The following is a 13,653-nucleotide window of genomic DNA, read 5'->3' as shown; positions in this document are numbered from 1 at the left end:
ATCAAATCCCGCAGTGCCAGACGTGTTCCGCTGCTGAAGCCAGTGCATGTCCAGGCCCGTCTGAAGTTTGCCAGAGAGCACATGGATGATACAGCAGAGGATTGGGAGAATGTCATGTGGTCAGATGAAGCCAAAGTAGAACTTTTTGGTATAAACTCAACTCGTCGTGTTTGGAGGAAGAAGAATACTGAGTTGCATCCCAAGAACACCATACCTACTGTGAAGCATGGGGGTGGAAACATCATGCTATGGGGCTGTTTTTCTGCCAAGGGGACAGGACGACTGATCCGTGTTAAGGACAGAATGAATGGGGCCATGTATCGTGAGATTTTGAGCCAAAACCTCCTTCCATCAGTGAGAACTTTGAAGATGAAACGAGGCTGGGTCTTCCAACATGACAATGATCCAAAACACACCGCCCGGGCAACAAAGGAGTGGCTCCGTAAGAAGCATTTGAAAGTCCTGGAGTGGCCTAGCCAGTCTCCAGACCTCAACCCCATAGAAAATCTGTGGCGGGAGTTGAAAGTCCGTGTTGCTCGGCGACAGCCCCAAAACATCACTGCTCTCGAGAAGATCTGCATGGAGGAATGGGCCAAAATACCAGCTACTGTGTGTGCAAACCTGGTAAAGACCTATAGTAAACGTTTGACCTCTGTTATTGCCAACAAAGGTTATGTTACAAAGTATTGAGTTGTATTTTTGTTATTGACCAAATACTTATTTTCCACCCTGATTTACGAATAAATTCTTTACAAATCCTACCATGTGGATTCATGGATTTTTTTTTTCACATTCTGTCTCTCACAGTTGAAGTGTACCTCTGGTGCAAGTTACTGACCTCTGTCATCATTTTAGGTGGGGGAACTTGCACAATCGGTGGCTGACTAAATACGTTTTTGCCCCACTGTATGTTATTCAATAAGCAGCCAAACGTATCTGAAATAAGAATGTCAGCGTTTCTTGAATAACCGTTGAGTGTGCCTCAGTGGATTTGTTTTTCATCCTTTTGATTTTGTGGCTTAATAATGAACTAGCAATCTTTAAGTTCAAGGAAACGAGTCATGAGTCTTGTTTTTTGGTCTGCTTTTAATGAAGATATTTTTTTCTCTCAATGACTTTTTAGTGGGGCGTTTAGTCGACCATAATGAATCATTAAAAAATATTTCATGAAAACCTTCCACAAAAGGGGCAGCAATCAGAAGAAATGTTTCAGACAGAGGGTGAACTGAAGTGCTGCACAGTCCTTGTACAACATAAATCACATCATATTTGTTATTTTAAACTGTGAATTATGCAAAACTACATTAGCAGAGTGCATGAATAAAATAAGCAGCATTAAATGACCGGTAGGTCTCGTTTAACAGTAATGTGCCTCTGAGGAACCCTCACTCCAGTTCCTGTCTGGTACTCGAGGTGAGCGTCACGCTGGTTAATTGTGTTGACCTAGAAAGGCTGGCGACTCGAAGGCAAATAAGAATAACTAATATCACAGTTCAATTGTTGATTAAATGCACCATCAGATTTACAAAATAATAACCTGCAGCAGCAGTAGCCTTTGAGTTTGCTACAGATTTTTACTTTCTTTCCCACAACCTGCTGCATGGTAAACAACTCAGTTTGGAGATGATATCAGCCCCTAATAGCTGTGCATCATTATGATGTCGCTTAACCAAGGCCAAGAAATGCAATCTCTCATCTCCCCGGGAGCAGCAGAATCAATAAAAGCACAGAGTTTATCAAAAGAAAACATGACAAAGTTTTTATATCTGCCTCCTCTGGAAGGTGATGAATCACTGAAAAACACACCTCAGTTTTAATCTTCTCACAGACGCAACAGCTCCGCTCGACTTCATCTCAAAAGCCACACTCTTTTTTTTCTGTTTAAGAAGTGGGGACAAACACAATAAAGAAGCATCACTGCGTACCCTATGGAAAAGCAAACCGTCTCCTATTCACTCAAACGCAGCACAGGCTTGTTCTGAGGGCACCTGCGCATGCATGATTAAACATACGGACATGTAGTAAAAAACAAGCAAATAAAAGTCATTTCTGCTGTTGCATGCTGCATTTGGGGTCTAGCCGTGATTACAGATTCAGACTTTGTGATTGGCCACATTAGTAGGTGAATACTCATACTCAGCCACCTGCGTAGATTCGATCTTTGTGTTCTTCATACTGTCATGTCAGACATGATGTGATTTGAATGCTGTTCCTCTTGTCTGTGAAGGTTCTCAGTCATCCAGGTCATCGTAGTCAAAGGAGCTTGCAAAGAAAAGCGTCTGGACTTCTTTAAACTTGGACTTCTTGTAGTTGTTGCTGATAGTTGCAAGGCTACCAGTTACAAACAGTCTAACACACGTGCACGTGTATAAAGACCCTACAAAGGAACCGGGCCTTAGTCCAGTCCCTACAAACAGTGAACACGAACCCACAATACATAAAATCCCAGAAAGCAACACACTGCAATTAAATAAAGAACATGAATATGAATATATTTGATCCTTGAATTGACTCGAGGTCAACTAAGACTCAACCTTTGGTAACAAAACTACACTTGAACTCTGGCGTTAACTCTCATTCCAAAACAAAAGCGACCGATTCTTCCGGGGCTGAAAAGCTGGGATGATGAGGGGTAAGGGTCCAGGTTTTGGCGCTGTGAGAAGAATGTAACCACATCCTAACAAATGACTGACAAACGCACACACTGTCACAGGCTAACAGCCTGGCAATAGGCACTGGATGGATTAGACACTTATAGATGCAAGTGGCCCCAGTGGGAGTGTGCCCTTTCTTTGATGACTTGTGATTTGTGGCTGTGTTTATGATGTGGCATGGGTATATGTGTGATGTAAGAGTATGGGTCACCACAGTCCGCTGAGAACCAGGGAGGTATGTAAATCAGGGTCTAATCAGTTTGTACATCACTAAATACCCCATGTGTTCACATGCCACCGCTACACATCATTAATTTTTATCTCCTCTCATCCATGGTTTGTATCTTTTCTTTGTCTCGCTCTGCTCTCTTTTATTCTCTTCTCTTTCTCCTCAGACCAGCCATAGCAGATGGCTAGTGCTACTAGCATAGCATAGCATAGGAATAGCCTGTCATTGTCATTGTACATGTACAACGAAATTGTAAAGTTATCTGTCAAACAGGGAATTTGTGTGTTTTATGTTTTTCTTGGTTTAAAGGAATCCTTGGCTGACTGCAAAGACAACGTGTTAGCAGCACACTTTCTTGTACTGTTTCATATTTGATTTTTATTAGTGGCTGCTGATTATTTCTGATTATTTCAAGTGATTATTTGCCAGATTAGAGGTTAAAAGAATTGGTTTTTGTTCATTCACACACATTTAACTGTTTAATAAGTACAGGCAGCATTTAGTCAATCAATTCCTCAGCAGCTCATTTTCATTTTTTCACTTGGTCATCTCACAAATTATTGTTTGTGAGATGAAAATTCTGACACATTTTAGACAAAGGCTTATTTTTTTGTAAATAAAATGCCAAACTCTGGCTGTTTCCTTATCTTTCTGCTCTCTCTGTCTCTCACTTTAAAGTCTCTTTGGCAGGGTCTCTGACCTTGAGCAGTGCCAATAACAACCCTTTGAAACTAAAACTGGAAAGATCCTGGCATCGCTCTCTCATCCTGTGCCTGCCTCTCTTTTTATGCCCCCTACTGCTGCATCAACACTCCCCTTTCATTCCCTCAGCTGTCAGTCAGCGGCCACAGAGGCAGCTGCCTTTAGCTTCACCATGTTTATAGATCCGCGGCTCACGTATGCACAGAGTCTTGCAAAGTGTCTCAAGTTGTGTGACATTTGACAAAGAATTGCGACCTTCACTTAAAGGCAAAAACCTTGTGTGGTTACAAGTCAGAGCTGCGTGTTGTGGAGTCAATGCAAAAGCCATCATAGAGTAGGAATCCTCAGGTAGGAAAGACTGTGACCTTAAAATCTAAAAGCTGCAAAGTATTCATGGTTGTACTGAATTAAACCCAAGAATATGTCAGCAAAGGGCCAGTGCAGCTTGGATGGTTTAACAATTAAACTCTACAGACAGAACTCTGAAGTAGTCCTTTCACTAAACATGCACCATGTTTGGTGATGTCACCTATTGTTGATGGGTTTTTTTATTCTATGACCTTAAGCTGAAAATTTAGTTTTTTGAAATCTGTCACAATGACTGTGAAGAAACTAAGAAAGCGAGGGAGTCTTCATGCTCATGAGGTAACTGTTCGTCAACAACAAGGTAGGCCCCCTAAAGTGTGCGCTGCTATTGACGCCATCTGAATCTAAATGGTTGATGGACTGGTTCTTATATAGCACTCTACTACTACGTGTTTGCTACAGCATGTTTAATCAGCCCATTCACAAACATTCATACTATTACATTTTCTATGTCTGTTTCTATCTAACATTCACACCCCTGTGAACATATCAGGAGCAACGTGAGTTCAATATTTTGCCCAATGATACTTTTGTATTGACACCACAATTTTCCAAATTAATATGTTTTTTTCTGTCAAACTTGAAACTACCGAATGAGACCATCAGTCATAAACTAGCAAAATGTTTACTGAGGTCATCGATGTGCTGAGAATTACAGTTGTTTTCCCATTAACCTGGACTTTTCTTTGCAACCAGAATGGCTCTCTGTTGGCCAAGTACTGTCTCATTAGCTTTGCCCATCATACTGTCCATCTGGAGCTGTTGTTCTTTTTGGGTTTTTGTAGTGACACAAATGGGTTCGACTAAAACAACAATGCTCAAAAAATTATGACTTGGTATAAAATTTGGAGATTTACTGGTAATATGAGGAATTCATGATGAGCTCTCACATGTAGCACACAGAAGGAAATTGTCCACTACTGGGAATGTTCTGTTTGGCAAACTTGAAGGAGCTTTCAGGATTAAATATGGAGAATTCAACTGGAATTCAGTTTTATTTCATCAGCGCCAAATCACAACAACAGCCACCTCAAGGTGCTTTATATTGTAAGGTCGACCCTACAATAATGCATACAGAGAAAAACCAACAATCATATGACCCCCTATGAGCAGCACTTTGGCGACAGTGGGAAGGAAAAACTCCCTTTTAACAGGAAGAAACCTCCGGTAGAACCAGGCTCAGGGAGGGGCGGGGCCATCTGCTGTGATTGGTTGGGGTGATAGAAGGAAGACATGATAAAGACATGCCGTGGAAGAGAGACAGAGATTAATAACATGAGAAGTCCATTAACACATAATGAGTGAAGACAGCACAGTTGAGGCCCTATCGCTTTCAGAAAAAGCACCAAACAAATGCTCCACTGGCACAATCTGAAACCCACACAAGCTTCGTTCTGGCAGATTAGAGACCAGTTCATGTCCAAGCCAACAGTGTCCAGCATTTCCTTTCGTAAATGCACCTGGTCAGGTCTGTAGTGCACATGTGAACTTCAGCTCCTGCTTTGGTGAATACACAGACATAATTACCATAATTCCTCCGACTTCCTAGACTGGCTTCGTTTATAGAAGAAGGCTGAGTGAGAAACGTTGTCTTCAGATCCTTGGATAAACTGTAAATGCTGTTTTTGATTGCTTTGATCACTAATCCCTCATTCATGGCTCTGCCATATTATCTATTTGTTCTGTAGTCTTTTGATGCTGTTTTATTATTCGTGGTTAACACTCTTTAGTCTTTTGAACAGTAACTTCACTAATACTGCTGCCTTTGTTCATAGTTTTCCAACAAAGAAGATAGACATTATATTAAGTAGATACAAGTTGCAAGTCTTCATCAGCAGCACAGCAGGTAAAGGTGAAAAGAAACCAAACAGAATTTTTAACGTGACCATACAGAACCACTACTCCCATCATCTTTTATCCTTTTTGTCAGTCATAGTTGCTGAGCCATGTTCTTCCCTCTGTCAGTTCACAGAGCTGCCGTGGCAGTAAACTTTAAATCATCCTGTCCTCACAGAGCTGTTACAACTCAATGAATATCTTCTGGACATACAGCCCAGGAAACTTCTGCTACTTTAATAGTTATTTAAGAATTCAAATGTCTTTCCCACGTCTTCTACTCAGATGATTTTGAATTTGTCAGTGTATGCATTCATGTAACCATAGTAACCAAGAGTAATCATAATGCCATGTCTCATCCATCAGCCATTGCCCCTCTCATATAGATTCATGGACTTTGCTCGAGCACACTGGTGGGTGGCCCGCTAGCTCCAAGCCACTTAGCCTTAGACCTGCCACGTCAACTTAAGTGAAGCGAATCTGATTTGATCTGCGAGGAACATTTCACAGAATTTTTAAAAAGGTTGGTTTGTGAATGCTGAGAGAAAGCAAAGGAACATGTGTAAAAGTCAGGCACAATACTCTCACAATACTCGGCTGTGCTGCGATGTTGATATCGTTGTGCTTTCGTAACACTTCCTCGAGGTTCGACCGACTTTGACTCCCTCCAGCTAATGGGGCCAAACTTTGTGAAGATGACTCAGCAGCACACTCATTAATTTATAGCAGCACCCATCTGAATCGGTCAAGTTCTTTTACATTTTTGCTCCCTCGTGCTGTAAAGCGCTTCAGGAAACACCACCTGTGTAACTGTGAGACCTGCTGCTCTGCGCCGCTCTGTTGATACTTTCACTTTTAATTGGTTTTACCTCATCATACGCGCGTCACACCAGTGCCCTGAACTCTCCCTGCAGCCGGTCTGTTAGCATCACTCCTTTTGTTCGATTTGCAAGAATCTTTATTATTATTAGGTTTACATCCCCTCATCACAGATGTTATGTCCTGGTAACTGGCTTTTAATGATTTCTACACATCTGTAAAACAGAAATTTGTGCATAACAACATAGGAAACAGTTAAAATATTTCAGCAACTCAAAGATGTAACACTCATATGTTTGGTGTTTGGGATTTTTCAAACGGGGAATGTGACACGAAACAGTACATTTTCACAACTACATGTGAAATGGCTTCTGTGAGGTTGTTTAATTGTGACGAAGGGAGGAACACTGTGTGCTCTGTGTCACCTGTAGTGATGGGTCGGTCGCGAACGAAATGGCTCTTAGAGCCGGCTCTTTGACGTGAACGACGCGAGCCGGCTCCTTATCGCGAGCAGTGTTTTGTTTTTTTTTTCCTCTCTCTCTTTCTCTCCCCCTCTCTCTCGCACTTTTTTCCGCTTCACTCCGCACGCGAGCCTTGTGCTTGCGCTGGGGAGAGGGGGGAGGGGCGTTAGTTACAGTCGCAGTAGCAGAGGAACAGAGCGAGAGGGAGAGACGGAGAGAGAGAGCCAGGGACAACAACGTCACATTAGAAAGGTATAGTAATCATCCACAACTATTTTCAGTTGCAGATGATAAAGGATTCAGAAAGTTTATTCATGCAGGCCCATATGACAGAGAATATGCATCTTCTTTTTGTTTTCATATTATAATTTATATTTAATTGTGTTGTGGTTTGCAGTGTTTTGTGTTGTTTCACTTTAAATTTGTTTAAAGGAAAAAAGCTGAATAGTTAAAAGTTGAAATGTGAATAGTTGGTTTTTGTATTATATGATTTATTTATTACATTTTATGTGGAGTGAATAAATAAAAGTATATTTACGGTGGCGCCTAGAGACGAAGTACGTACAAACTTCAAAACACGTAAAAGCTCCGAAGCACGTACAAAAGACAACAGAAGTGCTCCAGGATGCTCGGGCGCAGTGTTGAGCTTTTGTCACCTAGTGGCTACACAAGCCAGCAAGTACCAATGACCGGATTTGGTGTGTGGTAGTAACAGGTAAATGAACATTTTTTTGAATTATTTGAATATATATGAGTGCTTGTGTATAAATACCCAAACAATACACACATGCTTTCAATTGTGTAATTTAAGTGACCTAGGTAGCTCTGTTTTGAAGTTCAGTTAACGCTAGAAATGTGTTTTGGAGTATGTGCTTTGTCTCTAGGGGCCACCCCATATATATATATATATATATATATATATATATATATATATATATATATATATATATATATATATATACCACTTTTTCTTACATTAGTAATTCCTTTTGTGCATAATTTTATATTATTGTTAATAATAAATTAATTAAAGCAACAAAACAACCTAAAGAGCCGGTTCGGAGCCGAAAGAGCCGGTTCCCTAAAAAGAGCCGGAAATCCCATCACTAGTCACTTGGCTGTAAACGCAGGCATTCATTTAATGACTCCATATTATTTAGCATTCATGATTATAAAGCTGGATTGCACAGTCATGTCCTTCCATTCAGCCTGCAGTCATGTGACTTCTCCCTACACTTTAAACTACAGCCACGAGCTGAGAACACATTACACGGCAGTCACAGAGGATTTGGCTTCATAAGACATTTTGCATCATTTCTCCAACACCTGCACATTTTTGACAGACTGCTGGTCTGTCAGGTAATTTGTTGTGCTCAATAATGAAAATCAAATAAGTACATAGTCTTTTTTTCAAACAGAGGCCTTTAATGCTTTAATATAAATCCTCACGGAGAGAGTTTCATGACTGAAGCATGCATGCTAATTTGCAGTATTTTTATAACATAACTCCTGGAGGTTTACAGCATTTTTACAGGATGCACAGCTGCTGAAATATTACTTTTCAAAATGTCATTTTTTGTTTCTTTTTTTACAGTGTAGAAGGTTAATATGATGATTTGTCAGAACATGCTCACTGTAAAGTGTATGTCACAGAGCGACCGTCGCATGCTGTGTGTTGGTCTCTGTATAAGCATGTGTGTGCTGTGAGAGCTGTCACAGACATTTCCAAGTGCACTGCAGATATGCAGGAATTTAGCTGATAATAAGGACAGCTCTTGAGGAGCTTGTTTTAGACTAACAAGAGCTGGAGTCAGTACGACTTCAAATGAGCCTTTTATCCTGGCAGGACGGAGCCTCTTCAAGCTGCTTTAAAGCAAGTAATTCAAAACCGCTGTCGGCCACCATATCATGAAAAGACGCTCCGAGACATCCTGATGAAGGCTTCGCACAAGTCCCACTTTTATGTTCCTGGATTGTGTGCTTCAATAAATAAAGGCTGCAAAAACATAATCTGTTTATGGACACCTTCCAGGCTCCGTGCAGTGTACACTTTTAGCATGTGCAGCTCGTGTAAGACCTTAATCTGCAAGATTTCCTTTTCTGTTCTGTTTCGTCTTTAAATGCTCCCTGCTTTACAGCTGCTGCATGATAGCATGAGTTAAGCAGCGTGGGTGGCAGCTGACTGATGTTATCTTCTGAATGAAGTTTGAGATTCTGTAGGTGTCAGTCTTTGTGGTGTTGTCTCGCTTATCACATTAACTACCCAGTTCTGCTTCAGAGACGTGAGCTTGCCCTTAATAAGTGTGCATCACAGAGCTCGAATGGGGAGTTTGTCAATGTCTTTTGAACACAAACAAATAAAAACAATGCAGAATGTAGGAAACTGAAGGAGAGTACAGGCAAAGCATTAGCATTAGCTGTTTCACTCAGGCTTCAAAAGCTGGATAGCTATTCAGCCACATCATGACAAATAGTTCTGGGCCAGGTTTCAGCCTGGTTTTTATAACCTAATACTTTAATCCACACTTTGTAATCTAATCAGAATCAGAATACTTTATTAATCTCTAAGGAAATTCTGTAAAGGAACCTATTAAAAGAAACTGATGGTGTAAGAAAAGAACTGACATAATGGCCCAGGGTTTGTTCCTAATTCATGACTCTGTCTGAATACCACAGATCACTGGAGCTATACATGAAGTAACTAACAGGATTTGTTGTTATTTGTCAGTTTTTGCTTTGTGTTAAGATTGTCATGATGTCGCCCGCTGGTTTTCGAAGACTCCGCTTTACTTTAATGGCCATTGCCATCGTGGCTCAACGATCATATTTGTGCAACAGGTGACGAGCTCCATCCGGGGCTCTGCAGGTGCATCTCACAGAAAGTCATTGTTTTAATTTAAAGCTGCAGAAGGCAACAACACCACAAACACAGCTGAGAGGTGGCCCTCATATTAGCAGAGGTGTTACAGAGCAAACAAGCTAGAATGCCTGTCCACCTGTCATATAATGGCACGAATGGTCACATCTCAGTGGAAAAGTCGCTCCTACCGTATCGTTTAAGTAATGATATAAAGGCACAAATTATACAAAGTATTGATTTTTCCCCGTCTACTTTTAAGTTGCTTTTCAATGAGAAATGCACAACCCAGGTGCAGATAAACCGCTTCAGACTTTGAGATTAATGTTGGAGAAAAGGAACGTGTTACCATGGTTACCAAGTATTGTGCAAGATGGATTGCATACACAGATTGCCTCTTTGACAGTTTACATGATTGTCAGATGTGTGTATTATTAGCTTGTCATTTGAATTCATGTTAGCATCATTTATCTACCATCTCCAAACCCTGCAGCTGATCTGCTGCTGTAGCTTTCACAACATAAATGCACAAGATCTGATCAGAACTGGAGTTAAGACCCATCTTTTAAAGGGATTACTCAGCTTGTAGAACAATCTGCTGTAAGAACATGTGACCAATTGTTTGGAACCAGCACAGCAATTGGACCTCTATGATTCCCTATTAGCATGACAAACCCAGCTCATAAAGAATGGACACCAATGTCCTTCTGCCATCAAGCAAGCAAGCAATTTATATAGCACCTTCAGAGAGCTCCAAGCTGAAAACAAAATGCTTTACACTTGACTTGACAAAAACCCCCAAAACATTAAATAAAAAATAAATAAAACCAAATACAAAATAAATAATAATAATTATTACAATTAAATTAAAGCAGTAAAATCAGGGTCAAACTGTGTCATATGCCAAGGAATGGAAATGGGTTTTAAGATTTTTTTTTTTTTTTAAATGGACAATGAAGGCAAAACACTTGTAGAGAGAAATTAAGGCATCGTTTAATCCCACAAAAATAACAACAGAAAAGTTAGAGTCATCGTGTCAGCATTTATTTATATGTGACAAAAAATCCCCACAGCTGGATGAGAGGGACTATCCGAACAACAATAAAGCCACTTTTAAAAACTTTAAGCAAGCTCCTTAAACCTTCTTTTCTGTCTACCTTGTGGTGGTTGTGTATAATTTTCATGTCCCTTGCAGTTTATTAGTCACTTGTCTTCTAAATAAGCAGATAAATAAAGCAAACTGGCCTGAACACACTGCAGCGTATTCATCCAGAGCAGCAGAAGTTGTGACCTTTTCTGTTGAGTCTCTCCTCACAGTGCTGGGGCCCTGGCTCTTTAAGCTGGGTAATGATCCATAGAGAAGCCCTGTGGCTCAACCTCTGTAATTATACTCTCTTCCCCCCTCTCTCTGTTTTTCAAGCCCACCCTATCACTCTCTGTCAGCCGTTGTCTTTTATGCCTCTTCTCATTTTCCTATTACTCTCTCTGATCCAATACTTTCTTTTATTCCTCTGTTTGTCTTTGTTTTCCCCATTTCCACTCTCTGCTTCTGTCTCTCTCTCCATTCCCCTTCAATCCTCATCCCTCTGTCTCCAGCAGATTAATTACGCTCTAATATATGCACAGCTCTCCTCCCAGGGATGCCTCCTCCACAGCTAACACCCCTACTCTTGGGCTGAATAATGGAGCTGCTCCAATCTCAGCGTGGGGCAGCCCACATGGGTGGAGCAGCAACCTCAAAGGATGCATGCTAGAATAGATAACACTGTCTGTCAAGTTGGGGATTTTGATGGAGAAATGTTTTTTTTTCTTCTTCCCTCTTTTGGCAGAAATAAAACTGCCCTCTTTTGTTGCTTGTGCAACACATAAGACAACAGAGGACCAGAAGTGATTTCCTCCATTTTATTTAAAGTAAATATCCATCCATCCATCTTCTTCCGCTTCATCCGGGGCCGGGTCGTGGGGGCAGCAGCCTAAGTAGAGAAGCCCAGACCTCCCTCTCCCCAGCCACCTCCTCCAGCTTATCCGGGGAAACACAAAGGTGTGGCAGCGGGTTGCAACAAGTGGTGATTTGTTATCAGCTTGAAGCAATGTGACCATTGTCCTCTGACCTCTGGAATCAACAAGGCATTTTGGATAAAAGACCTGCTCAAAGTGGTTGTTTTATGTCTCTGTTATCAATGATTGGCACATCTACAAACCCCACCAAGAACTATCCATTTTTTATTTTGCTTTTTAGGAAATAAACTAAACACAGATGTGATACAAAACTATTTTCTGGACTTCAGGAAACACAACTCCTACACAAACAGCAACGCAACACTGCAAACAATGACATTTCCATATCAGAGTGTTGACTTCTAGTGGAAGTGTTGCCGTTTGAAAGAGATATGACACTTGCTGCTCACTGTCCTGCTGTGGTCGAATGGAACTAATTTCATCTCATGTAGCATACCTGTTACATCAACTGGATTATGATTATTCTGTAATTAACAAGATGGCGGCGTGTATGAACGAATGCAGCGCCACAGCTACTGTGCACCTTTATGTGCTTTTTATGCCTTTCCATTTTGTCTTCTTGCAACAAGAGAGCACCCGCAGGGCGTCCATATTGTTGCTGGGGATGTCAATAAGGGATGTTTGAAATCTGTATTCCCAAAATTCCAGCAACATGTTCAGTGTCCTACCAGGGTGGACAGGACACTGAACATGTGTACAATAACATCAAACAGGCCTATAAAACAACACCTCTCCCCCACGCAGGACAATCTGACCACCTCTCTGTGCTCTTCATCCCTGTCTACATCTTCCTCAGGAATCAAACTCCTCCAAGCACCCGGGTCATTAAAACATGGCCAGATGATGCGTTTCTCCAGCTACAGGACTGTTTCGATCTCACAGTCTGATTGATCTCCAAATACTAGGACCTGGAGACCTGTCCATTTCTACATTAAGTGCTGTGTAGAGAAGGTGACAGTGACCAAAACCATCTGGGTTTTTCCTAACTGAAAACTTTGGATGACAAGTAAATTTCAGGCTTTGATGAGAACTCGTAACTCAGCCTTAAGGCTGAGGGACAGTTGTCTGTGCAACACTGCTAGATCCAACCTGAGGAGGGGGAATCAAACCGGCTGAGGAGGCCTGCAGGAAGAGGACAGAGGGCTTCCTCACTGACAACAACCCCCATCAGGAGATATCCAGACCTCAAAAACCAGACCCCCCCCCCCCCTAACCTCTGGCAGCAACTTCAAACTCACAGAGGAACTCAACACCTTCTTCACCGGGTACGCCACCCGTACCCGGTGAAGAAGGTGTTGAGCATGGTCTGGGCATGCCGGGTACGCCACCCGTACCCGGCATGCCCAGACCCTGCCCCCAACTGTCACCCAGCTTACCCCTGCTCTCCCTCCATGGACATGTGGTCAGGAGGAGACTAAGTACTGAACCTCAGAAGAGCTGATGGCCCCGACGGTATCTCAGGGGCTGCTGTTAAAGCCTGCGCAGACCAACTGGCAGGGATCCTCACCAGGCTTTTCAACCTCTTGTTGACTCATGCCACAGTTCCCACCTGCCTGAAGGCCTCCACTATCATTCCTATGCCCTAAAAGACTGGAATAGACAACATCAGTGACTACAGACCTGTAGCTGTCACTTCTGTAGTCATGAAGTGTTTCAAGCAGACAGTGTCTACTCCTCTCCTTCGACATCCAGCAGTTTGCTTACATAGCA

The sequence above is a fragment of the Copadichromis virginalis genome, linkage group LG14 (assembly GCF_057382275.1).
Source record: "Copadichromis virginalis isolate Kocher_CV1m ecotype Utaka linkage group LG14, C_Virginalis_male_GT1.1, whole genome shotgun sequence".
In the NCBI taxonomy this organism is placed as follows: domain Eukaryota; kingdom Metazoa; phylum Chordata; class Actinopteri; order Cichliformes; family Cichlidae; genus Copadichromis; species Copadichromis virginalis.
This window is presented reverse-complemented; position numbering follows the sequence as displayed.